General features: G+C 37.7%; 1 long non-coding RNA gene across 1 annotated transcript in view; it reads right to left on the bottom strand.

Moving 5' to 3' along the window:
• The window catches only part of LOC135320693 (uncharacterized), a 46,475-nt gene extending 22,017 nt beyond the window's left edge, over window positions 1-24,458 (bottom strand). Inside the window, exon 1 of the long non-coding RNA XR_010379953.1 lies at window positions 24,079-24,458. This is a non-coding gene — a long non-coding RNA (uncharacterized LOC135320693). The remainder of the gene's footprint in view (window positions 1-24,078) is intronic.
• Window positions 24,459-26,316: the final 1,858 nt, after the last annotated feature.

Genomic DNA, 26,316 nt, shown 5'->3' with positions numbered 1-26,316 from the left:
ATGAAGTAAATTAAATCCAGTAGTGTGAAAACATTCTAAGCCGTTCTAATGATAAAAACTTTAAACATAAAATATTCTACTTCAAAAATGCTTTCAGAGATTGTATAAATGGTGAGAGGATGTATATATCATATATAGTTTTCTGTTTATGAATTTGATTATATTATAGCAATGGAACAGTGTAATATTAAATTTTAAAAAATGCATATCAATTGAAGATATAAATTAACCTCAAATTTGGGTTGTAAATAATTTTATATTTAGCTTTCAGTTTTCTTTATGTGTTTTTATATAATTTCAGGAAAATAATTATCATATATAAATGTACACATCTGAGTCTTTATCTAATATGTCTCAATCTCAAGAGTTCTAAAACCCCTCAATTTCCTTCTTTCCTTCCTTCCTCTTTCCTTCTTTCCTTTCTTCTTTTCTCCCTTCTTTCCTATTCCTTTATTGGTAATTTGGGGTATAAAAGTTAATTGTTGGCAATATTTTATCAGAACTTTTAATGTGAATGAAGGATGAGAGATATATACATATATACACACACACATATAGTGATGATCCAACTTGGAATAAATATTCCCATATTTCTATGAAAAATTATGAATGCATTTAACTATAGTATGTTATTCCTTAACATTTTTCATAATATACAGTATATGTACTTACAACTTTATACTGTGAACTTAATTGTTTAATATCTACCTTCATGCATGGAAGAGTTTTTATGTTATTATAACGTATACTTTAATAATGTGATAAAGGAGAATGACATGGTGTTAAGAAATTATGTTAATGTAATGGGCTTTATGAATTCACAAATTAGCTGAGCACTGAGAGTGATTGGAATTAGATAGGCAAATCTCTTGAGGGGAGTAGGGCATTGATGTGTAAAAGATTATTTCTGAGAGTGAGAATAGCATGTGTATGGCCCTGTAGCATGAGGGAACATAGTAAGTACGAGGATTGTAAGACGTATATCTATGGTAATGATCATGAAGGTGAACAAGGAGTGATTTGAGGCAACTAACAAGGGTAAGGCCAAATATATAACAGTCAGCATATTACAGCAGGCTGTCCGGCGAGCCGGCCCTCCGCCCGCGCCGCGGGGTGGGCTAGCGCCCCGCGGGGGTCTCGGGCTCCCAGCCCACTGCCCCGCCTCCCCGCCACCCGCTAGGCGTCGTCCGGGGACGCCCCTTGCCGAGAGAGACCCTCAATCACAAGTCACCCCGCCCTCCCCACCCTCCTCGCCGTGCCACGCAACCCCGCCCCCGAACCGCCCTCCCGATCTCCGTGCAGTACCCCTCGCCCCTCGCCGGGAAGAAGTGACTCCAGCAGCCGTGGCGGCTCTTTGGGCCCAAGGGGCGGGCGCGGCAGCCATTGGCGGAGGCCGCTGCCTCCGGCTGTCAATCCCGCGGCCCGGCCCCGCCCCACCGGCGGAGCGTGGCAGGACGCAGGGCCGCGGGGGCTGTCGGGACGGCTCCAAGATGGCCGCGCGCTTGGGGTCCGCACCTGCTGGCGGCCTCGAGCCCCGTTAACTGCCACCGCTGCTGACCGGAGCCGCCAGTCGGCCTGGCGACTCCTTGGGCTGTCCCCGCGGGGCGGGAGGCCGCCATGGCGACCCTGGAAAAGCAGGCGAAGGCCTTCGAGTCCCTCAAGTCCTTCCAGCGGCCGCCGCCTCAGCCCCCTCAGCCGGTACCGCCGCCGCCTCAGCCCCGTCAGCCAGCACCACAGCCGCCGTCGCCTCAGCCGGCACCGCAGCCGCCGCCCCGTCAGCCGGTACCGCCGCCGCCGCCGCCTCAGCCCCCTCAGCCGGCACCGCAGCTGCCGCCGCCTCACCCGGTGCCGCCGCCGCCTCAGCCCCCTCAGCCGGTACCGCCGCCGCCGCCGCCTCAGCCGGCACCGCAGCCTCAACCGCCGCCGCCGCCGCCGCCGCCTCAGCCGGTACCGCCGCCGCCTCAGCCCCCTCTGCCAGCACCGAAGCCGCCGCCGCTTCAGCCCCCTCAGCCGGCACCGCAGCTGCCGCCGCCTCAGCCCCCTCAGCCGGCACCGCAGCCTCAACCCCCGCCGCCGCCGCCTCAGCCGGTACCGCCGCCGCTTCAGCCCCCTCATCCAGCACCGCAGCCGCCGCCGCCTCAGCCGGTACCGCCGCCGCCGCCGCCTCAGCCCCGTCAGCCGGTACCGCAGATTCAACCGCCACCGCCGCCCGTCCACCGTGGGTCAGGAGCCGCTGCACAGACGGTGAGTCCCTGCGGGTCCCTCCCCAGCCCTGCGCGGGTCTCCGTCCCTCCCTCGGCCTCCCCCGAAGGCCCCGAGGCGGTCCGGGCCCCAGGCCTCTGCTTTCCCGGCTGCGAAACTCGGGAAGGAACGGGGCTGTGTTGTGATCCGAGGCCGCGCGTCCCGTTCGGCTTCCTCTGGGCCACTCCCCACCCCTCTCCTTCTCCAGGCCAGGTGTAACATTTTGTCTTCCCTTTTCAACTGAGGGTTTAAAACAGTGTTTCAGATAACTGTCAAAACGCTATGCATGCAAAACCCTAGGTTAACTTAAGGGAAGGAGTAGGAGAGAAGAGGGGAAGGAGCGAAGTTCACTGGTCACTTCTGTGGGGGTGGGTTAGATGGTCACAGTGGTGAACGCTTAACTGCTACATGGCCCCGTGCGCTTACCAGCATAGTCGTTACTGTTACTAATCCCGGACAGCACTGGTTTTAAGGAGGCATGACCACGGACCGTGTGCTCATTGAGCTTAATTTTACACAAACTAAGATTTCCACAGAATCAAGACAGGCAGTAAACGCCAGCTGCAGAGGACAGCTTGTGCAGGGTTGGGGAACAGCATGGCATGATCAGAACTTTAGTTTGACTGGCTTGAAATGTAGAGGGAAAGGGAAACTTCACACTGATGAATCAGAGAGGAGATAGCTGTTTTTATTAAACTAAAATGGTTAAATGAGCCTTGTTGGTTAATGATTTGCCTTAGCAATGTGAATTTGGATTCTGCAAGTATTGTATAAGTTCTGTAAGAAGCTTGTTTTAAAATTTCAAAACTCTTAAGATATTAGAAGTTCAGTTTTATTTTATAAGAATTTTTAAAAAAGTGTTTATTTAACTCAATTAGAACTGAGTTCCTTTAACATAGACTTTATTATCTCATGTATTAATACCCTCTAGAGGTACACAATGAAAAATGTGATTTATAAACAGACACATACAGACACAAGGAAAACAGAGTATGTAGCTTCAGTAACAGTTTAAGAGAAAAGTCAGAAACAGAAATTTTCCCTGGTCAAAATATCAAAAAAAGCATCTGGGGCTTATATCCTTTAATTGATTTGAGCTCTAAATGGACAAATACACAATTTTTTTTTTTAATTGCTAAGAACAAGATTCTTTTTCACGTTGAATAATGATTTTGGAGTTTAAATAAGTACCAACAATAGAGCTATGAGGGAGGAAAAATATAAAATACTGATTTTTTTTTTTAATCTCACCGTAAGGTGCATTCTTAAATACATAGGAGAGAACTGTCATGATTTGCGCAACTCGCTTGCAAATAGTTCAACAGTATTAACAATGATTGAATTTAGATGGTGGGCATATGGGAATTTATCATCCTATTAAACAGTTTTCTGTACTTCTGAGACTTAGAATAAAACATTGGAAGGAACCTGTTAGACATAATGCTCTATGTGAAGTAATTTGTTCCCTTTGTGAAATTCTAGGAAGGTTAAATTGCATGTTCATAACATCAAGAAAATCACAAGCATTTACGATGTAATCAGAACTACCTGAGGATCTGTGAAACTTGGTGAGTTGGTGGATTTTTTAAAATGTCTTAAAACATTTTGTTTTTACAAAGATTACAGGAGTAAGAGAAGATAAATTTTAATCAACTCTTAATATTTTTTTCCTGGTTGATGTGATATAATTAAATGTGGGGAAAAAAAGGTAAATTCTAAAAGGAGACACTACCTTGATGGTTTTCTATGGAGGAAACTCAAGCAGGAGGAAGTTTAATTTAAAAACATAAGTTACTGCTCTTTATAATACATTCTAAGTTGTCATTCTTTTGAATGCCTTCCTTTCCAAACAGGTGTGTTATTCTGGGAGATCATCAGGACTTCTGGGTATTTGGAGGTACTGAGCTAACCAGTGGAACTGCTGATTTATAAGAAGTTGTCCAGAATTTTGGAAAACTGATTAGTAGAGGTAAATAATATTTCCTTGGCAAGTGATGACAGAAAGTGACTTGAGTGAATTTTCCTTTGTTTTTAGGCAGATGTACCTAACCATGTATGTTAACAATGATTACAGGCTGGAGACCGAGAAGAACTACCATTTTTGCCAGCTGGGATGCAGAAAAATTTGGACCTCTGGGTTCCACAAATGGGCTGAGGTAACTAAGACAGAAAACGTATCTTCTTGGTCAACATGTATCTCAGGGTAATCACAGATGTGTTCCATTACCTGATATTGTTTTAATTTGGATAAATACTCAAGAAAATTTAAGAAATAGAGTTTGCTTTTGCTTTTACATCAGTTTGGTAAAACAGAACAACCTCTTAATTACTAAGTACAAACCAAGTTTTTCATTATTTTAAAAATATTTTAGTTTCTATTTGTATTTGTTTTGTGATAAGTAAGTAAAATCTGTAAGCTCAGAAAATAGTCAAACCTAGGAAGCTGCTTCTGACAAGTGAATTAGCTTATTGAAAATCTGATATAGATCCTTGTCATTAATTTTCAAGTTTTTACAGTTTCCTTGGATTTCTTCTATCTAGGAAAACAACATGCTCTTTTAAGATGACTATACTCTGATTATAGTCTCTCCTTTATGGATTCCGTACTAAATTGTAACCATAGGTATATTTTACCATTTACAAAAGTGCCTGATTGGGAAGTATAATACAATCATTTTGTAAATTGAATTACTCTAAAATTTCAAGGATTTATTTTTAATTCAATTATGATTAATTTTCATTTGTCACTGGCTCTTAATGCTTTATTTTAAAGTGTCTTTCATAGGCCCCCTTCTTTCGTCTTCTTCCCTTAGGCTCTCTGTCCAGTAACTCTAAGTTCTTACATGTTCATGGTAGGCTTGTGTGTTTTTTTTAAAGGCAGGTGCACCAAAAAGCACTTTCCTGTGACTATCCTCTGTTTTGTTCATCATTTATGAGTCCAAATTTTATAGAATTGATTTGAAGAATGTCATATCTTTCTTATCATTGTGTCTGGTTTTTAAAATGCTTTCCTTCTGACTCATTTCTGCATACTTTAAAATAATAATATGAATCAAATAAGTATGGGAATAAAATCACAGTTACTTGTATCACATTTGATTCCATTTATATTGCAAAGTCTTATTATTATGTTGGTGTTATGAACATGCATTTCATAATACACTTATTTAGATGAATCAGATCTTATTCATTAAGGTCATTTACTTTTAGAAATATGTAATTTCTTGTGAATACATGTATATAGAAATACATGTGTCTTTCTATAATTTAAGCAGCTTAGAATACAGATAAAATAAATCCAAGATACAAGATAATATGCCTTGCATTAATTTAAATTCATGTGTGTTAAAAGACAATTTGAATATTGTTTCCCATTTTCTACTAGCTTCTTGATCATATTCAGCAGCACATTTACCTTTACATATAGTTAAGGAATCTTTTTTATTTCTACTGTAGCTCTGTCATAATGGAAACTCTGCAGCAGAATCAGCTGTCATCTATCCCGTGTGGCCAAGTGCAGAGGTGAGAATTCTCATTTGTGGGATGACCACTCACAGCTTTAAATGTTTTTACTGTAACTGCTCTTATAAGGTAGCAAGCTAGAGAGAGAGAGAGAGAGAGAAACAGAGAGAAGAAAAGAGTTCTCTCTGCATATTCCCATGTGTGTGATGGCATTAGTCTTCTTCTGCTGTATTTTTCTAGAATGTGTGTGCGTGTGTGCATGTATGTGTGAGAGAGAAATGTCTTGTCTTTGTCCTAATAGCCACTCTTCTCTCCCTCTAGTTTTTTCTCTATCCTCCCCTCCTTTCTTTTTCTTTTTCATCAATACCTTCTCTTTCAAAAAATTCTTGATAAATCAAATTTCCAACTTCCTCACTTTTAATATGGTAAAGTTACTTGGATCCCCAATGTCAAGGGATCTCATACTTTAATGTCTGTAAGGATTGCCAGGGACACCTTTTAAAAGTACAGATTTCCAGGCCTTACTTTGAGCAGTTCTCTTCCAGTAGATCCAGGGTGAGGCTGAGCATCTCCGAGCCTTCCCCCTTCATATTATGGTGCAGGGGATCAGGGGCAGTTTTCCTCTGGGTCTCCGTGCTGTTGCTATGAAAAGTGGCTACAGCATCACTAATATTTTTCTTTCTTGTTTTAATTGCATTAATATTATGAAGCAGTTAATAGCATTTTATTAAAATTATGGTCAAAGGCATAGGCGTTTGATTTATAATGGTATCTGCAAACCACTCTTTTACTGAATTAATTTGTTTGTTTTGCTTGTATTTCCACAATTGTAAATGCTGTGAGTTAAGTGACTGCTTTGCTTCAACTACAGGAGAATGTGAAAACACTCCAGGAGAGAGAGGTTGCATATATCAATGCAGACTCATACACAGAAGGTAAATTTTATTTCAGATTGTCATTAAATAGTATACCAGTATTTAAGTCTATCAACTCCAACTCATAAACTAGGATTATTCTCTTTCTATGAGATGCCTCAATAATACCTCCATTTCTCCATTTTACCAGAGAGAACATTATTATGATTCAAATGAATCAATATGATTCATAACTAAGCTATTGATCCTAATTTCTTTAGAATATTTACCATTTGCCTATCTTGGATTACTACTTAAAACTTTAGTACTTTTGACATTCTTCCTGTGGAGCTATTTTTAAAAGTTGGGGTAAAATATTTCATACAGAAATAGTTCCTGTATGTATTGGACCAACTCTGAAATAAGCACCCACTACAGACTTCCTTTTGACCCTGACATGTGGCATGTGCATCTGTAGGCTTTCATCATATTATGGTTATTTCTAGTTAAGTGTCACAGGACACATGTTAGTTACTGACATGCTCTAGTCTAAAGTCTTGATATTGAATTGAATGAATGAATAAAAACATGAACATTATGGCCTTACCACTTCCTTTGCCAAAGACCCCTAGGTGTTGCTGCCGTAATGAGCAATGGCCCTTACTGTTACTGCAGAAGCTGCGGCCTTAGCAGCAGTCTGCCTCTGCAGTCTCCTATCCCGAGTGTGTGCTGCAGCCTCTCTGGCTCCTGAAGAGTTATTTCCACCTTGTGTTTTAGTTTTAGCCAGACTGTTTGTCTGTCTGTCTATTTATCTACCTACCTATCTATCTATTCTAAAATCTTATTTATTTGTTTTTACTGAAGTACATTTGATTTATAATATTAGTTTCAGGTGTACAGCAAAGTTACACAGTTATATACATATACATATACATATACATATACATATACATATACATATACATTTTTAGATTCTTTTCCATTATAGGTTATAATAAGATACTGAATATAATTCCCTGTGCTATACAGTAGATCCTTGTTTATCTGTTTCATATATAATAGTGTATATCTGTTAATCCTGAACTCCTAACATCTCTCTTCCCTTCCCCCTTTCTCCTTGGGTAACCATAGTTTCTTTTCTATGTCGTGAATCTATTTCTGGTTTGTAAATAAGTTCATTTGTATCATTTTTTTGTTTGTTTACATTCCACATATAAGTGATATAATTTGATATTTGCCTTTCTCTGTCTGACATACTTCACTGAATATGATAATCTGTAGGGTCCACCCTATTTTTAATTCTCCAGGAATGATGCCTTCAATTTGAAATCTGTTATATCTTGTTTATAATTAGAAAATAAAGTTAGAATTAAATACAGGTTTGAAGTCCATTTGGAGGTATTAAAATACTCTCTTATTTATTTTGCAGGCAATTATACCCTCAGAGTTGACTGTACACCTCTTCTTTTCCAGTTGGTATATAAACTGACAAAAGAGGTATGTAAATAGATCTGTCATAATGTTTTCTGATGAGTAGATAAGTCAATAACTTTTGTTTTCTAAATTACTAATATTTAAACTGGTGACAGACATAGCTGATTTGTATAAATAACAAATCAGCACGAGCTTTAATACACTTCTTATGTGACATAACTATGAGAACAGTAGTGCTAGTCTCTGTTCTAATAATAGTTCCTAATAATTGTATACATTTGTTAAAATGTGCAGGGTCTGTTGTTTCATGGGGCAGAGTCTCTTTGATGTAACAGAAAGAATACTGAGCTGGGATGGGGAAGCCTTGGCTGTGAAGATTGCCTTGGCTATTCATTCATTCATTCATTCAGCAAGTATTTATTGTGTGGTTACTATGTATCAGGTCCTATGAAATGAATTCTAGCAGCAACAGTGATAAAAGGACAAGGTTACTGAATCCAAATACTTTGTAATCTAGAGAGGCCACAGACCTGTAAATGAGGACTCATACTTCACTTGAATATTGGATACTATATACAGTGGAGGACAATTGCGGAAGAGAGAAGCTAAGACCCTGGGGTAGCTGGTGAGGTTGGAAAGCATTAGAAGGTGTTTACAGAAGGATTAGTGGTTAGGCTGTAAAATGGAAGGATGTGAAAGTGGGGAGAAGGTTTCTCCTCAGAGGACACAAGAGCTAATAAAGACATGGATGTGTGAAAGAACATTTCCTGACCTCTGGGTAATGCAATATAACCTAAATGTAAGGTGTTGGTGAAAAAGCTGGTAAGAAACGGGGCCTGACACATAGGCCTAAATGTTCATAAATCTGGTGATGGAGAAATTAAAGAATCTTTAACAAGTTTGTACATTATCATTTTTATTCATTAGAAAAATTACTCTGTATCAGTGCAGTGAATAGGTTAAGCTGTAGTAAGTCTAAAAGCAAAATGGAAATAATTCCACATACTTATTTAGCGCACAGGAATTTATAAATACTAGTTATTGATGTAAAAAGTACTCTGAAAATGCTAATGCACTCTGAATCTCTAAAGGTTATGTGATCTACTCTTTGAGAATATGTGTGCTTCATTTAAATAACCCCCCATTATAGAATTTAACTGTAGAAATGTTTCTTTCAAGTAGGTATCACTTAGATGACAGTGGGAAGTATCTGTCACATCTCTGTGGTCCTGTTTCCCAATTGCCCTTCATCTTGCCCTGTCCTTTTCACTGTTAGTGTCTTTAACATCTCATCCCAAGTGAGCATCCTCCCATGCCCATCACAACTCCCACCATACTGGGAAGCTTAGGTCCTTGATCCTTTTATTGAAATGTCCCATAAAAACATCTTATCTAAAAGCACGCTGTAAAGACAGCCCTTGTTGGGGAATCCTTCTCAGGAGATACATTTACACTCTGTCCTACAGAGGAGGCTCCTGCCTTTATAGGAGGGGTAGTAAGAATTTTAGGACCAAGAAGGAGAAGCTTAGGTCTATCCCCTTTGTACATTTATTTAATAAGTATTAAATGTGTAAGTGGTTACCATAATGACAGGATAAATCAAACAGAGATTCTGCTATTAGTGTGTTACCTGTGTAGCCAGGAGAGACTATGATCAAGAATTTTCAAATCCAAGATAGAGATTAAAATCACCAAAGTGAATACAGATAAAAGTGTGGGAAGCAAAAAATAAATATCTTAGTTTATTATTTTACATGTTGGAATTAAACAGCCTGCTTAATGGGAAATTGCAAATTTTTTTCCAATTTTAAAGCCTGTTTTATGTTAATTTGAATTTAATTTGCATGCCACTTGTATTAGATACAATACATTTGTCTTTCAGAGTTTTTGTTTTAGGTAGTTTTTTAACAGTTTAACTGGGAAATTAAAATGTATCTTTAGAAGTTACAGTATCAGGATGAACTAATTAATTGTCCAGAAGAGAAGAGTGAGATTTTATAATCTTTTTTGATTTGATTGTCAGTGGAGGAATCAGACATCATTCATCTGGAGAAATGCTGTTGGTTGCTGAGGGCTCAATCCCGAACTGGATGATTTGACTTAGAGACATTTGGCCCATTGGCTTCACCGCCAATTTGTCCATCTCTGAGTGAAGGTGGGAATCCTTCTATTTTCTACAAATGTTCTTTGGTAAACACGTGAGCCTTGTTCCACCTTTGGAGCCTTGTGTAAGTCGGTTTACCTTTCTGCACCTGAATATTCTCATATATAAAATCAGTTTGACCAAGACAATCATTATGAAACTGTGCTCCAGTGCGGTGCCTCAGCATCTGGTGCAAGGTCAGGGTGGTGGACACTGAATAGGCAAAGCTCTAGCTTCCACACGTGACCTCACCTCTTCCTCAGCTGAGTAGTGTCTATTGTATTTCTTTTATATAGAAGAAGGTTCCACTGCTGTATCCTTCCCCCACCCTTAAAAAATTAAGAAACCACTGGACTAGACCATCTCTAAGGTCCCCACTTAGCTCTAAACTTTTCACTACTATATATATATATATATATATATATATATATATATATATATATTAAATGAGGTTTACAAGGAGTAGTTGTGGCTGATAATCACAAAAACTGTATTTGAAATCTGAAAGCTTGGGTTCTGCTTCTGATTCAGACCTTTTTAAAAAAATTTCTTACTTTTAGCAAGTCATTTAACTACTTCTTAGCTTCAATTTTCTGCTCTTTGAGGGCACAGAATTAGATTCTTGAAATAGACAGTCTGTATTCTTCAGGTTTCTAGTGTGTTTTAGTAATATTTGTTAGGGGAGCTAGAACAGACAGGGCTTCCACTTCAGCAGTGCAGTTATGTTTTTACCTTTTTAGAATTAGAGATTGAGAAATCATTTCATTTGAAAACAAAATGATTCCATTTATTTTTTATGAAAAGTTTAAAAACCACAAGATTAGATTATAAATTGCCCTTTATTTCTGAAATTTAGTATATTTATTTATACAGATTAAGTGGTACAATGAAGACTGCAGTACAGAATTTCTTTCTCTTATAATATAGTGTGTTAGTTTTCTTTGCTTCATGAAGGAGTTGTATGAAGCTTGTTAATAACAACACAGTATATCTTTGATAGAGTTCAACTTTTCTTCTTCTTTTTTCTTTTTTCTTCTTAGTCTTTCCAAATTAGGATAATTGTGGTCTCTGACTTTTTTCCAGTTAAATTTTTAAAATATATTTTAATTTTTTACATTCTACAATCACTTTTGACTTTTGGAATTAATATAAGATAGAGACAGGTAGGCAGACAAAACCAAACACTAAATGATAGTATTTTCTTCTAGGAAGTTAAATTTTGGTTATAATTATTCCAGGGGGAAAAAAAAAACTTCCTAAGACAGTGGAAACTACTGATAACTTTTAAAAAACTAAGTCAGTTTATGCGAGTCATGCCTCCTTTCATAAGCATGTCATTATTAACAGGAAGTTTGTTGGCTGTGATTTATTCTGTGTTCCTATTTTACAGGTTTATTTAATGCTTTTGGTGAAAATCATGACAGCCACATGGATTTTAAGGAGATATCCTGTGGGTTATCAGCTTGTTGCAGAGGACCTCTGGCTGAAAGACAGAAATGTAAGTGTGTTAAACATCACAAAATTTGGAAGCTATACAGAGAAAAAAATTAGCATCCATTCATGTAAAAAATCATCTGATTAAGGCTTGAATTTTCATCCCTTTGGCAAATAGCAATCTCTTGCTGAGGTTTTACTGAGGTCAGTGTAAAGGTTCAATCATCTATTCTTTTTTACTGTGGAGTAATTTAAGATCTTTGTTATTAATAATGGTTGATTTTCCAGATGAATGTACAATTCATGATAAATGAACTACATCATTCATGATGTGTTTGAAAATGTTAAGCATATAGAAAATATTTTCTGGTAGTCTATATAGAAAATTTGTCTTGCTTAACTTGAATTCCAACTTATTTTCTAGCACTGTGTATATTGATATTGGCAAAATTAAATTTATGATAAAACAATTTTATTTAATACTAAATTTATCTTTTAAACCTAGCTAAAATATTATAGCGTAATTTATAAGCATATTACATTAATAAATCTTAACCATATTTGGTTAGGAAAATGCAGCAGTTTACATTTAATTGGAACCTAATTCTTATATATTCACTAGGGTCATTATCTCTGCATATTTCTAAAATACAGCTTCACAAATACTGCGTATTTTGGGTATGATACTTATTAGTTCAATATTCTTTAGTAATGTTGTACTGTGATGTACTCAGTTAATTTAATAGCATAATTAATACATAATTATTACACACACGGGTGTGTGAAGTAGATAATTATTTAATCTTAAAAATTTAGATTTCTTTTATCTTCCCTGATAGTATACCATTACTCTAACCTGGCTTTGTGATAGATTATTTGTTCACATTAAAGTTCTGGTATTAAAGAGGCTGAAGTCTTTGTTTCTCAATTGAGGTTAATTATTGTCTTAAATTTTTTTTTAATTTATTTTTTGCCAGTGGACTAGTGGAAGTTAACCAACTAGACTAACTAGCAATTTTGCTGATATTGATGTTAATTAGCAAAGTGCTGATATTTCGGATTTTTAGCTTGTTGTATATAAACTTCATTGAAGATTTGAGATTGTTCTTAGGCAAAAATATTGGGTGCACATTAATTACACTGGAGAGGCAAAATCTTTATACAGTCATCTCTCATTATCTGCTGAGGATTGGTTCTGAGACCCCCTCAGATACCAAATCCATGGATGCTCAAGTCCTTATGTAAAATGGCATAGTATTTGCATATAACCTATGCACATCCTCCTGTATACTTTCAATCATCTCTAGGTTACTTGTAATACCTAATACAATGTAATTATTTGTAAATACAATGTAAATGATATGTAAATAGTTGTTAGTGAATAGCAAATTCAAGTTTTGCTTTTGAGAACTTTCTGGGAAAATTTATATATATATATTTATATAATTTTTGACCTATTGTTTATACCTGTGAATGCAGAACCAATGGATACAGGGGGCTGACTGTACCAGCTTTTTGTTGATTCTTAATGTAGATGGAATATTTTCAACATTGTAAGAATCAACTCTGAAGTGATCAGTTTTAAATATTAGAAATTAATTTAAAAGCTTGAATTACCTTCTCAAAATCTGTGAGATATTGTATAGTAACTTGGCCCTTCTTTTTCAGTTTGCAAGAAATTTAACTTTAGATTTAGGTGAAGGATAGAGTTCTCTAAGCTGGCTAATGATATAAGGAGAGAGACTTGTGAAGTGTACAGGAATTCCTACAAGTTCAAAGGACTTTAATGACACAATCTCCTCCAAATAAGAACTTAATCCAGAATGTAATTGTTTGAGGAACTAAGTAATTTTACTAGGGCGGCTTGTAATAAAATGTATTATACTTCAGAATATGAAAGTAATTTCCCTCCATAAGAGTTTCTTTTCTTTAGTTTGCTTCAAGGTATTTGATGTTGACGGTGATGGAGTTCTCTCTAGGGTTGAACTGAGAGACACGTGGTTGCACATTTAGAGGTCTGGAAGGACAACTGCTCCGATGATACCCTGGTAAAGTCTGATTGTATACATCTTCTTGAATGTAAACTTCCAACAGGAACATAGAGTGAAGAATTTTTTAAAACAGGTTAAGAAAAAGATTTCTTACTACTTCTAGGTTCTATATTATGCTACTCAAAATATTCATAGCCAAAGATGCAAAATTGGGAAGAGAATTTCCCTTAGAAAATTTAATAAGCTGAATGTATTATATTAAAAAAATGAAACCACTGGAAAATTGTCATAAATTTTTAAGGCAAACAAGCAATCTATTTCTGTAATTAAAAAAAGAAAAAAAAAGTTGACCGAAAATACTTTATACTTCAGCTACTGGCTAATAAAAATGATACCTTCTCTATCCTAACTACTGATTTGGGTTTCTGGTTTTAAAGGAATTACATGTGGATGTATCCAACATTGTAGAAGACACATAGAATGCACATGACACCACAAAGGTGAGTCTAGCAGAGACTAATTTATTCTTTTCTAAAAATACATTATATTCTGAATTGCTATACATACCTTACGTATACATACTTGAATCTCTTCTACATCATCCCTGCTAAATGCTTATTTGGACCTGTGGTTACAATACCTCCAAGTTGTCCCTAAGGAAAGCCCATTCCACCTTTAAACAACTCCATTAAGTGTTATTTACATAAAAATATTATATTTTATAAGCTAGGCATTTTATAAAAATTAAGTAGAGACAGCCCTTGACACCTGTAGTTTATAATCTTTACTTCTCCCATTTTAATACATTATGGTAAAACAAAGCTTATATTGAGCAAAAGAAGCCACAGAATAAAAGAACACATTGTACAATTCAATTTATATGAAGTTCTAGAACAGAGACAACTCATGTTAATAATTGTTACAATAGTGATTTTGGAGATGGGTCATTTAACTGGGAAGGACCATAGGATATCTGGGATGATGGAAATTAGTTTTTATCTCAATCTGGGTGGTGTATATAGTTTTAAAATTTTTTTTTTCAATAATATTGGTGAGGGTCTGTTCTAAGTTTTTTAATAGCAGCCAGAATAAGTGTATAATAGCAGAAACAAGCATGTACTTTACAAAGAATAAAGCCTTGAATTTTTTTTAGTTTCACAACATTTATTAAAGATATTATAATAGGTTTGCCTTAATGTCTATGTATCCCTGTGAAACTGAAGATAATCCATATATGTGAGACACATATGAGTTAATTTGACCCTTTGTATTCAAATGTTGACATGTACCAAGTAGCAGATGGTAGGATGTAGACCATAGTGGTCTTATACAGGCTTAGAAAAATAAGTAACTTTTTTTTTTCAATCACAAATCCAGAAGAAATCATCATAGTCTTATTAACTGACACTCAACAGAAATAAATAATAGAAATGAATTTTTCAGGGCTTGATCTTTGTTTGGCAACTCAGATAACCATCTTCATTTACTTTTCTGCCCAAAACTAAGGTAGCCATTTCTATTTGGTATATATGAAAACAGAAACATAGGAAAGTTTCTGTTAGGAAATACCTTATGTAGAGATACAATTTCCATTGCCTTTTTTCTGGGTGTTTGATAAGTATGGAGGTTATCATCGCTGTCTATTTTTATGTAAGACCGTGTTTCTTCTTATGGCTGTACTTTTGAACATTAAAAAAAAAGATCATTTAGCTGCTCCATCTCCGTGTAACCATAATAATGAAATGGTAAAAATTTAGAATAGAATTTGGACCTTTCAACCAAACCTATTACCCATATTCACTGGTGACTAGACTGTGACAGTATTACCCATTATTTTGTACCATTACATTGGTATTAATATACTTTTATGGAAGTTGCATCATGAAAGCCAATAATTACCATCATAGTGCTTTAAAATCTTTTCTTATAATACATGGTATTATATATTGAATGAATACATGAATATCATTAATAATAATTATTAAATATCATTAAATAATAAATCATTAGATAATAAAAATATAATTAAGTAATAAAAGCTAAGAACATTATTATTCATCTAGGATTGTTAAGGTGATTGTTCAAAACATGAAGTAAGAAGCATTTGGTTATATTTTTGCCTGCCAAGAAATATTGTCTACTGTATATAAATGTAATTTTTGGTACACTTTGACACCAAAAAAAAAAAATACTGCTTTATTCAACTTGTGAAAGTAATGTTAAATTTTATTTTGAGGAAATGTTACTATAGATACTCATTTATTATATATATTTAGTTTTTTTAAATCTCTTAAGAAGTCTAATAATATTGCCAGATGTTTTAAAGAAGATCTTAGAAAATTGTTAGGGTCAAAGGGCATAATCCAGAGAGTTTGGAAAGATGCTTTCAAAGTTAGTAAATAGTCCTTTTTCTCTAACCAGAACCTTTTGTGGGTTCTGTTAGTAAACTTCACCTTGAACCAGAAGATACTGTGAGTTATTTCCCAGGTCTTACTGGAGGAAGAAGATTTTTGGTGATAAATTGCCCACGTTGTGACTGACTACTTCAGAGTTTGGTTACTTTTGAACTTATTCTTGCTGGCCTACTTTCAGATGAACACATAGCATCTACGTTAAATCATTAGTTTTCTTTCAGACAAATGACCATTGCAAGTTTAATAAAACAGATTTTATTCAAATAATATAAGAAGATGAAGATTTAAGATATACTTAAATATTGTTTCTCTTTCAGAATGGCAATCTTAACTCTAGAGGAATATCATATCTGGAGTGTGAAAAATGTTCTTGCCAATGAGTTTTTGAATCTACTTTTCCAGGTATGTTTAAGGTAAATGACAGAGACCGAGGGCAGTGGTACCAGTAGTTCTACATCTTTTCCATTATGTAGTAGTTAGACAACTAGACTACAAAACCATATATTGTCAAAAGAACTGCATTAACCTGTACACCACCTGCAGATGGTAAGTTAGAGCGTGCATGCTTCTCAGAGTCACAATGTGCATGATAGGAAAGTAGAGTATAGCTGATAATGTTTATCTTAATAACTCATGATAGAGCAGATTGTAGACACAAAGAAAAGAATTTAAAATGTAAAAGCCATTATAATTTGCTATTTTTTTTTACCTTTTTTTTTTTTTTTAAGACCCTTCCTAACAAGTAAGGCAGTGTGGACAGAGACATAGATCATAAGTCGGCAGCTGTAAATTTTTCACAAAGTATACAATCTTTCCAGTTAGGAGGTTATTTTAGATGCAAATCTGTTTCTTAATTTTCTTTTATTCTTTCTTTCTTTCTTTTTTTTTTCTTTTTTTTAATTTAATTCTTTAGAAGGTCCAAAAAAGATTGAAGGAGAAAGGAGGAAAAAAAGCTGTCAGGGGTGAACATGAAATCATAAAACTTGCCAGATTTTAACTATTTTCCAGTTAAAGTAGTTCTCTTTGCTCCAATTTAAAGAAACAACTTATAGTTTCCCATTTTTCATAGTTCTTCATAAATATATGTTGATTTAATAGTATTTTACAGGGTGTGAGTAGGGACAGACTGGAAGTTCAAGATTTGTAAATACTGACAGGTATATATAGAATAGATAAACAGGTTTATACTGTATAGCACAGGGAATTATATTCAAAATTTTGTAGTAGCTCATGGGGAAAAAATATGAAAACAAATATACGTATATTCGTAAAGTACTGAAAAATTGTGCTGTACACCAGAAATTGACACAACATTGTAAACGGACTATAACTCAGTAAAAAAATAAAAATAAGATAAAACTGTTAGAACACTATAAAAAATAGTATTTTAGATTCTTCTTATTTTATTCTCCTTTTCTTATAAAAGCACCCCTATGAAGATCAATAAGACTTGATATCTTTATATCTATCATGATTCTCCATTGTAAATAGAGTAACCTGCCTGTGACACAGCTATGTTAGAATAAATGAAAATTGGACTCTTCCTGACAGCTAATAATTAATGTATATTTAAAGCATATGAAATCTGATAAGTCTATGATACCCATTTAAATCAATCAGTTGCTCCACTGTCAGTTATCAGCCAGGATCTAAGTTGATGTCTTTATAAAATATAAATACATATAAAAATAATATAAACCTACTATAAACAGAAATGTCTTGCTTAGTAATATGAAAATTGAGCAGCTATTTTTATCTCATTTAAAATGATGTCCTCAATTACTTTGTTATCATTAATTATATAAACATTTTGACCACTTAAGTTTGTGTCTGAGTCACCTTGCAGCTCTTACATAGCAAAGCATTTTGAACTTTTATATTGCCTTTCCTATTTTCTCATGTTTATCAGGGACTTGCATAGGCACTATTTTTTCTAGGACTCTATAAACAGATGTATGCCTGAGATTTTCTTTTGTGTCTGTGTTTCTAGCATTATATTACTGACAGATTTTTTTGTTGGTTATCAATCTAATTTTTTTTCTTGGTATATATAGTCCTTTCAGCCCTTTCAAATATATATGTAGTCAGTTTACAATGTGTCAATTTCTGGTGTACAGCACAATGCTTCAGTCATACATGAACATACATATATTAATTTTCATACTCTTTTTCACCATAAGTTACTACAAAACAGTATTGGATATAGTTCCTTGTGCTATACAGTATGAACTTGTTTATAAATTGGGAGTTTGAGATTTGCAGGTACTAAATATTAACATTACATTTTATGATGCTTACTTTATCCCATATTCAGACATGCTTTTAAAACTTAATTTTCACTTAATATATAAGTAATCAGACTTACTCTAAATTGTTTTATTTTCTGTCTGTTTCTAAAATAGAATTAGCTAGTAAATTCAGTGATAAAAGCTTGAATTATACTTTTATTTTATTTGCCAAGATCCCACTCCTGGCTGACCATTTTGGGTATTTAAGTATAAAGTAAGTAAATGTCGGTAGAATTAGGAAACCATTCCTGTGGTAATATTATTTTCAGTCCTTTCAAATAAACTCAGTGCCCAATATTTTGCAGAGGAAGCATTCTAAACATGATCAGGATCTTCTATCTTGTATGTTTGTCAGAAAGCGTCAAATGTTAAACAGTTTGATAAACAGAATAGTGCACCACACTGACCCCTACCTATATCCATGCTCTAATCCTGAAATCTGTGAGTATGTTATTTTACATGGCAAAGGGGATTTTGCAGATGTATCAGGTTAAGGACTCTGAGACAGGGAGATTAGCCTGGATTATCTACATGGGCCTAGTCTAACAACAGGAGTCCTTAAAAATTGAAAATCTTTCCCAGCTGTGGTCAGAAAGATATGACTTTGGAAGAAGGATTAGAAAGCTGTAAAGCTGTTAGCTTTGAAGATAGAGGAAGGGCCATGGGTAAAGAAATGTGGGTGAACTCTAGAAGCTGGAAAAGACAAGGAAATATATTCTTCCTTTGACCTACGGAAGGGCATACAGCCCTGCTGACATCTTGATTTTTAGCCAAATGATACCTGTTCCTGACTTGACCTACAGAACCATAAAATAATAAGTTTGTGTTGCTTTAAGCTGCAAAATTTGTGATAATTTGTTACAGCAGTGATAAAAATAAATATAGGGGAGGTAATCCAACTTTATGGATTGGAGGGCTCAGCATTTTAAAGATGTCAGTTCCCCTTCAACTGATTCAAAGATTTATATGTGCACATCAAAATCCCCAACAGTTAATTGTTGTTACTGTTTTTTTGTAGAACTTGACAAGCTGATTCTAAATACATAGAGAAGCGTGAAGGGCCAACAATAGCCAAGATGATATTAAAGAACAATGTTAAAGGACTTATAAAACAATATTAAGTCTATGTGATAACTACCTAAAGTTAGACATATAGACCAATGGAACAGCATTGAATTAAACCCTGTACCATACATGAACAGTAACTTTAGATAGGTTATAAATCTAATATATTTGAAACATAAAGCAAAGCATCTGGGGGAGGGTAAAGCTCAGGTGGAATGTGTGCTTAGCATGCATAAGGTCTTGGGTTCAACTCCCAGTACCTCCATTAAAATAAATAACCTAATCCCCCAACAAAGTAAAGCATCTAGAAAATAGTGTAGGAGATATTTTAATGACTTTGAAGTGGCAAAGAGTTCTTAAACCGGACAAAGCATGAAACATAAAAGAAGAGTTTTAAGTTGGACTTCAGTAAAATTAAGAATTATTTTTATCAAGAGATACCATTAAGAAAGTGAAAAGCTAAGCCACACGGTGGGAAAATATATTTGCTATACCTATATCCAACAAAAGACTTGTATCTAGGGCATATAAAGAACAAAAACCAGTGGAGAAAAAGGCAGAACCTCAATATTGAAATATGCAAAATAATTGAACAGGTGCTTCACACACACACAAAAAAATCCACATAAGCTATGAAAAGGGGCTGACCTCTTTAGTAATAATGGAAATACGTACTAAAACCACACTTGGAACACCATTAGACATCCACTAGAATAGTTAGTTGTTAAGTGATATGAAGCATTGGTGAGGGCAACAAGCAATGGGGACTCTTACACATGGCCAGTGGGAATATAAATTCTTACAAATACTTTGGAAATAGGCTTTTTGAATGAAAGTTATATATGTGTGTGTGTGTGTGTGTATATGTACACACACACACATACACATACACACAGACCCACACCCTATTACCAAGGGTAAGCCATGTGTGTACCCTTCAGAAACTTCTACATCTGAGCACCAAAGGACATCCAGAAAATTCTCATAATCACTATTTGTTATACCCCCAAATAGAAAATGACCCAAACACTTGTCAACAATAAATACATAACCATAAGTGGTGGCACATGCATACAAGTTGTATACTTTAAAGCAATAAAAAATATACTAGTTTACAGAAAACACTAGTGGATGAATCTTACATAATGTTGAGTGGAAAGTACGGGACCAAAAATTTCAAAAGCAAAAAAACCAATCCATGGTGGCTGAATTTAGGATGGTGAGTCCATCAAAGGGGTGCCGTAGTAACTGGGAAGAAACCCAAAGTGGAACAGCAATGTCCTGTTTCTTGACTGGATGAAGGTTACATAGATGTGTTTACTTTGTGAAAAATCACTGAGCTGTATACTTAAGATGTGTTCACATTTAAGCATGTATACTATATTTGCATTTTTAAAAAAAAGTTTGCTTGCAAAAAAAGATATCCAAAGCCCAAGTATTTATCAGTAGGAGAATGGATAAAACAAATGATAGTATATTCAAACAATGGAATACTACTCAACAATAAAAAAGAACCAACTACTGATAGAAGGATGAACCTCAAAAGCCTAATTTATACATTTCATTGTTAGGTAAATTTTAACTCAGAAGGTAAACAAAACTGTAAACAGGCATGTGCCCTGGGGGGAGGGGTGCTGTAGCCTTTGTCTCCTCAGACCTGTGCCATTACTGGCACATCTCGCAAGAAGAGAGGCAGGGCTCAGCCACAGCTACCATCTCCTCCTGTGCATAGTGCCTGGGCGGGGGCGGGGCTGAGGCCTGAATCTGCACGTGGGGGCTCCACAACCTCCTAGGCAGGACTGAGACTTGTTTATAGCCCGAGGCAGAGAGGATCTTTCTACCCTGACACCTCAGAGAACTTGTGCTGCCAAGAGAAACAAGGAGTAATATTTGGCACAGAGCATAGGTGGGGCTGTTCCGCAGTCTTCCCCGAGCCCACCTACAGACCGCCTACCCGAGGCAGAGCAGGCAGCTGCACAGAGCAGCAGAGTGACCAGCACGAGGAGAGAGCAGGTGGGCAGCCACCCACCTTCCTGGCAGGAACACAGCACCTGACCACGGTGCTGGGACGGGGTGTGATCTGCCCACCTGCCTCCCCCTGATCACAGCATCTGACTGTGGCATCAGGAGGGGGAGTGACCTGCCCGCCCACCGGGTAAGAGCTCAGCTCCTGACCTAGTGTTAGGAGGGGACACAATCTGCTAGCCAACAGCCACTGAGAGCAGCACAGATGAGGGCGCCAACAGAAGGCCTATGAAACAGCAAGCTGAGTTCGCGAAGCAGGGTGAAGATACAAAGACCTGTCGATCAAATCATTAAGGGCACACCATCTCCAGGTTAAGTAGGTAACTGATACTCCTTAAGCCACGGTGCCAGAGAGATATGAGCAATGTGAAGAAGCAGAGAAACCACTCCCAATTAAAAGATCATGAGAAATCCCCTGAAAGCATGATCAAGGAAATAGACATTGATGGCCTACTAGATCAAGGTTTCCAAAAAAGAGTGATCAAAATACTGAAGGAACTAAAAAAAATAGTGTTTAGGGATATAAAATATGTCAAAAATGAAATAGAAACTATAGAGAAGAACCAAGTAGAATTAGTAAACTCATTGTCTGAGATGAGAGCTGACCTAAAGGCTGTGCAAAGCAGACTAGAAAATACAGAAGAACAAGTATGTGATCTAGAAGACAGGACAACAGGAAGCAACCAATCACAACAGCTGAGAGAAAAACAAATAAAAAACAATGAAAACAATATATGGGACCTATGGGGTAATATAAAGTGTGCCAATCTATGCATAATAGGAGTTCCAGAAGGGGAAAAAGAACAAAGGGGATTGAAAAGGTATGGGAAGGACTCATGACTGAAAACTTCCCAAACCTAAAGAAGGAATCATATCCAAGCACAGGAGGCTCAGAGGGTCCCAAACAGGAAGAACCCAAACAGACCCACACCAAGGCACATCCTAATCAAGATAGCCAGAGTCAAGGATAAAGAAATGATCCTAAAGGAAGCAAGAGAAAAACAGAGTGAGTTACAAGGGAACCCCCATAAGGTTTTCAGCTGATTTCTCTACACTATTTACAACAGCTAAGACATGGAAACGACCTAAAATGTCCATCAACAGATGACTGGATAAAGATGTGGGATATTTATATGATGGGATACTATTCAGCCACGAAAACTGACAACATAACGCCATTTGCAGAGACATGGATGCTCCTGGAGAATGTTATTCTAGGTGGAGCAGAACAGAAAGAGAAAGAGGAATACCATATGAGATCACTCATGTGTGGAATCTTAAATATATGCAATGTCTTGTGGTAACTCACAGCAAAAAAAAAAAGTGGCAATGAATGTATGTACGTTCATGTATAAATGAAAAATTGTGCTCTACACTGGAATTTGTCATAACATTGTAAAATGACTATTACTCAATAAAAAATGTTTAAAAATAAGTAAAATAAAATATAACCTTTAAAATACTGTATAATGAGAGGTGTGATGTTCTAGTATCTGTTCTAAGAAGTACGTTAGACACACATAAGAATAACCAATGGTCAGATCACATGTTACCAGCTACCACCCCATGCAAATTAATGGCATTTAGGAGATATTCATATATGTGTGTACATATGTAAAATATGTATTAGTATATATGTAAATCAAATAAAATATAATCTAATGTAAAATCATATCAGCAAAAGCACTGTGCTGACATAAGTATCTTGGTGTAAATAGATTACAATTTTTTATTGAGTTGTCATAATGGGAATATTGTGAACCAAGTGGAAGTTGTAAAAAAAAAGTCATCCAAAAAAAAAAAAATCCTGACTACATGAAAAGATGCACAGTTACTATAAGGCCTCTCCCCTTATTTACTATCAATGTGAGAAAGTCTCTTGGAATAAGTTAGGAGCATTAAAAACTCTTAACAAGACACAAAAATGCACTCTCTGTAAAAGAAAATAAGCCAAAAGAAAAAACAAATGAATGGACAATTAAGATCCTACAGATAAAAATACCAATTTTTATGGGAAATATAGCCTTAAAATAAAAAATGAGATTATATTCTAATTTCACCTTTTGAATAAAGATATACAAAATTTAGCTGAATACCTTCGTATTTTGCACTTACGAAGAAAAAATATATTTGCAATGAAAAAACAGCCATTATCCTGCCTTTTGAGTATTCTAAAGTTTTAGGTTCGAATATATTTCATCTTAAATGGTCTTAAGCACTATGCAGTGGTTGGTGTTTTAAAAATACCACTGTGTGTGGAACTTCTAAAAGTGATTCAAAAAATTTATATTTTTGTAATAATTTAGTAATGGCCCGGATATTATTTTTAACAAGACTACTCACCATGGAATGGTGCAAGAGTTTTTCGATGAGTTTATATTCACACATGTTGAAGATTGTCACAATATTATGAGAAAATGTCAACCATGGCAGTATTTTGACTTGAAAACGAGATAAGCTGAGAAGCATATTTTAAGTATAAAATAAATGATTGCATGCCTTTAAAGACAAGAAAGTAAAAGCACGATAAAGTCTGACTTTGACACACTTAAAATATAAAAATTAACATAATGTGATTTACACACTTCTCTTTAACTCTTTCAGTACTTTCTCAGCCCCTTTCCCATTACACCTGCGTCCCCGCTCCTGACCCGCGCGGTGTACACACCACTGTTCACACGGTGGGGGGGGACCCGGGCGGTGAGGACCAGGGACGCGGACACTCACCTGCTCCCTGCGGGCGAGAATAGTCGAAGCGGGCCCGCCAGCGCACCCATCCCCTCCTGCCCAGCCGGCCGGGGCCCCAGCTCGGTCAGGTCCACACACACCCCGGCAGGAAGCGGGCGCAGGCAGTGGGAAACCGGCGTAACTTCAGACAGCGGGCGGGGAGCGTCCTCCTCCCGCGGACACGCAGGCAGCGCTGTCCTGGAGGCTCCATGGCGCCGCCCGCTCAGTCCTGAGGAAAACAAGCTCCGCCCCCAGGGAAGATGCTGGCTGCTGACGCGGACTGGGTATGCGCACCGCCACCTAAGACACGCTGGCTTCGCGCGCCCCCTGCAGGTCCTCGAGGGCGGTGCAGTATACTCAGAACTCACTGTAGAACACATGACCCCTCCCAGCCAGGATGCTAAATCACTGGAAATCTCAGTGCCCTGGCCTCTTTGTTGATGGCACTGGCGATGCGCTCATCCAGCCATGCCTGCTCTCTTGCCTGGCACATGCCTCAGTCTTTGGAATCCAGCCTGAATCAGATTCTGTTCTGGAGGAAGGACAGGTGCAGAAGAATCTCAAAATTCCAGACTTAGAAGGTGATCAGGAACCCAAACTCAACTCTGTCAACTCCCTGGGGTCCCCTGAGGAGTGTGGTTTTCTCAGAACCATCTGCCCTGTGTCAGGAGCAGACCAAGCCTCAGGTAGCTTAGAGAGGCTATCATGCAGCACATGCTTTGGACGGTTCTCAGTTCTGACCTGCATGATTTTGAGACCCTTTTGTAACTCCTAACACTGTTTTCTCATACCTATAGTGATGGTTATTGACGACTGAGTTAATCCTCTTACAATGCTGAGGTGCTATTTTTCCTTGGAAAACAGAATATTTTGAAGGGATCAACTTTTTATCACTTCCCCCTAATTAAGTATGTTTTTAAAATTAGAAATGTTTCAGGGAGCACTCAGGTCCTCCTCTTGCACCAGTTCCTGGTGTTGGCAGTTTCTGCTCTGAGCTCCAGATCCTGATCCTTCCGGTGGTCTATGGTGATGCCAGTGTGTGCATGCTCTTCCTTGTGCACCGGTGTGGAAAGGAGACAGCCCTTCCCCTACATGAGGCTGCAACATTCTGACACTCAAAGCAGGCACAATGAAGAATCAGCTAGAGCCCCCGGTACCAGCTGTCCCAGGTAGAAACATCACCTTCACCACAGTGTTCCTGTGCTCCTATCAGGCCTTCACTACTCCCAGCAGGCCATGCATGAGCAGTGTGACAGGTGACTGCCTGTCCCAGCACAGCATGGTGGTGATGATCCCACCTTATCTGTTTGTCTTTGGAGTGTCCCCACACCTCTCTGAGCTTCACTTTGCTCTTCTCACAGGCAGGGTTGTACAGGCATGAACCTCACAGTGTTATGATAGGTAGTCATGGTAGCTGCTCACCCAGTGGCAGGCTCTGCCGAGAAGGCTGCTGGGAGTGCTGTGTGTCTTCACACTTGTCCTTCACTCTCCCCAATGAAAACACTCTTGGCCTTATCCTTCCCTGGCCTGTGGCCTTTCTGTGTTTGCAAAAGAACATGGAAACAATCTGTTTGCAAAGAAGTTTTGAGGTTCTGTCCATCTGGTCCAGGAAATGCTGACTCTGCTAGATGTGCTGTTGGGTGGGCTCTCATGGGAGAGGCTTGGGCAGGACTTCCCTTAGCAATAAGCTGCCCCACCCAAGCCTTTCCATGATCCAGACTCCTGGGACCAGGGTGCAAATCCCCAGCTCCCCACTTGTCAACAATGTGACCTGGGCAACTTTCTCAAACCCAAGCTTTGTCCACCCAAGGTCATCAGAGATGGGGGATAACAGGATGTCCTGCACAGAGTGTCTGTGCAGATTAAGTGAGGTAGAACAGACAGAACAGTGGTGGGGCCTGGCCCATTGGTTGGCAGAAGGGAGCTCACCATGTGCAGCAATTTCCTCGGGTCACCCAGCAATCTGCCCAGAGGCTTAGCCACTCCATCACTATCATGTGTCTGAAGTCCACTTAACCACATGGGAGAGAAACAAACATATTCTGAGTGTAGCTGCCACAGGGAAAAGTGTATCTGAGCGGGGAGTAATACCAGAGGGTGATCAGGATGGTGGAAGATGCCCCCTGAGGTTGAGCAGACTGGAGCTGCCCTCCAGAGCCTGGGGTTAGTGAGGATGGGCTTGTAGAAATGCCTCTCTCCTTTAACCATCAATGCTAGGTCCTGTGGGTACTGAGTCCC

The sequence above is a fragment of the Camelus dromedarius genome, unplaced genomic scaffold (assembly GCF_036321535.1).
Source record: "Camelus dromedarius isolate mCamDro1 unplaced genomic scaffold, mCamDro1.pat HAP1_SCAFFOLD_114, whole genome shotgun sequence".
Taxonomy (NCBI): Eukaryota; Metazoa; Chordata; class Mammalia; order Artiodactyla; family Camelidae; genus Camelus; species Camelus dromedarius.
Note: the sequence above shows the minus strand (reverse complement) of the source record. Positions and strands in the feature narration are given on the sequence as shown.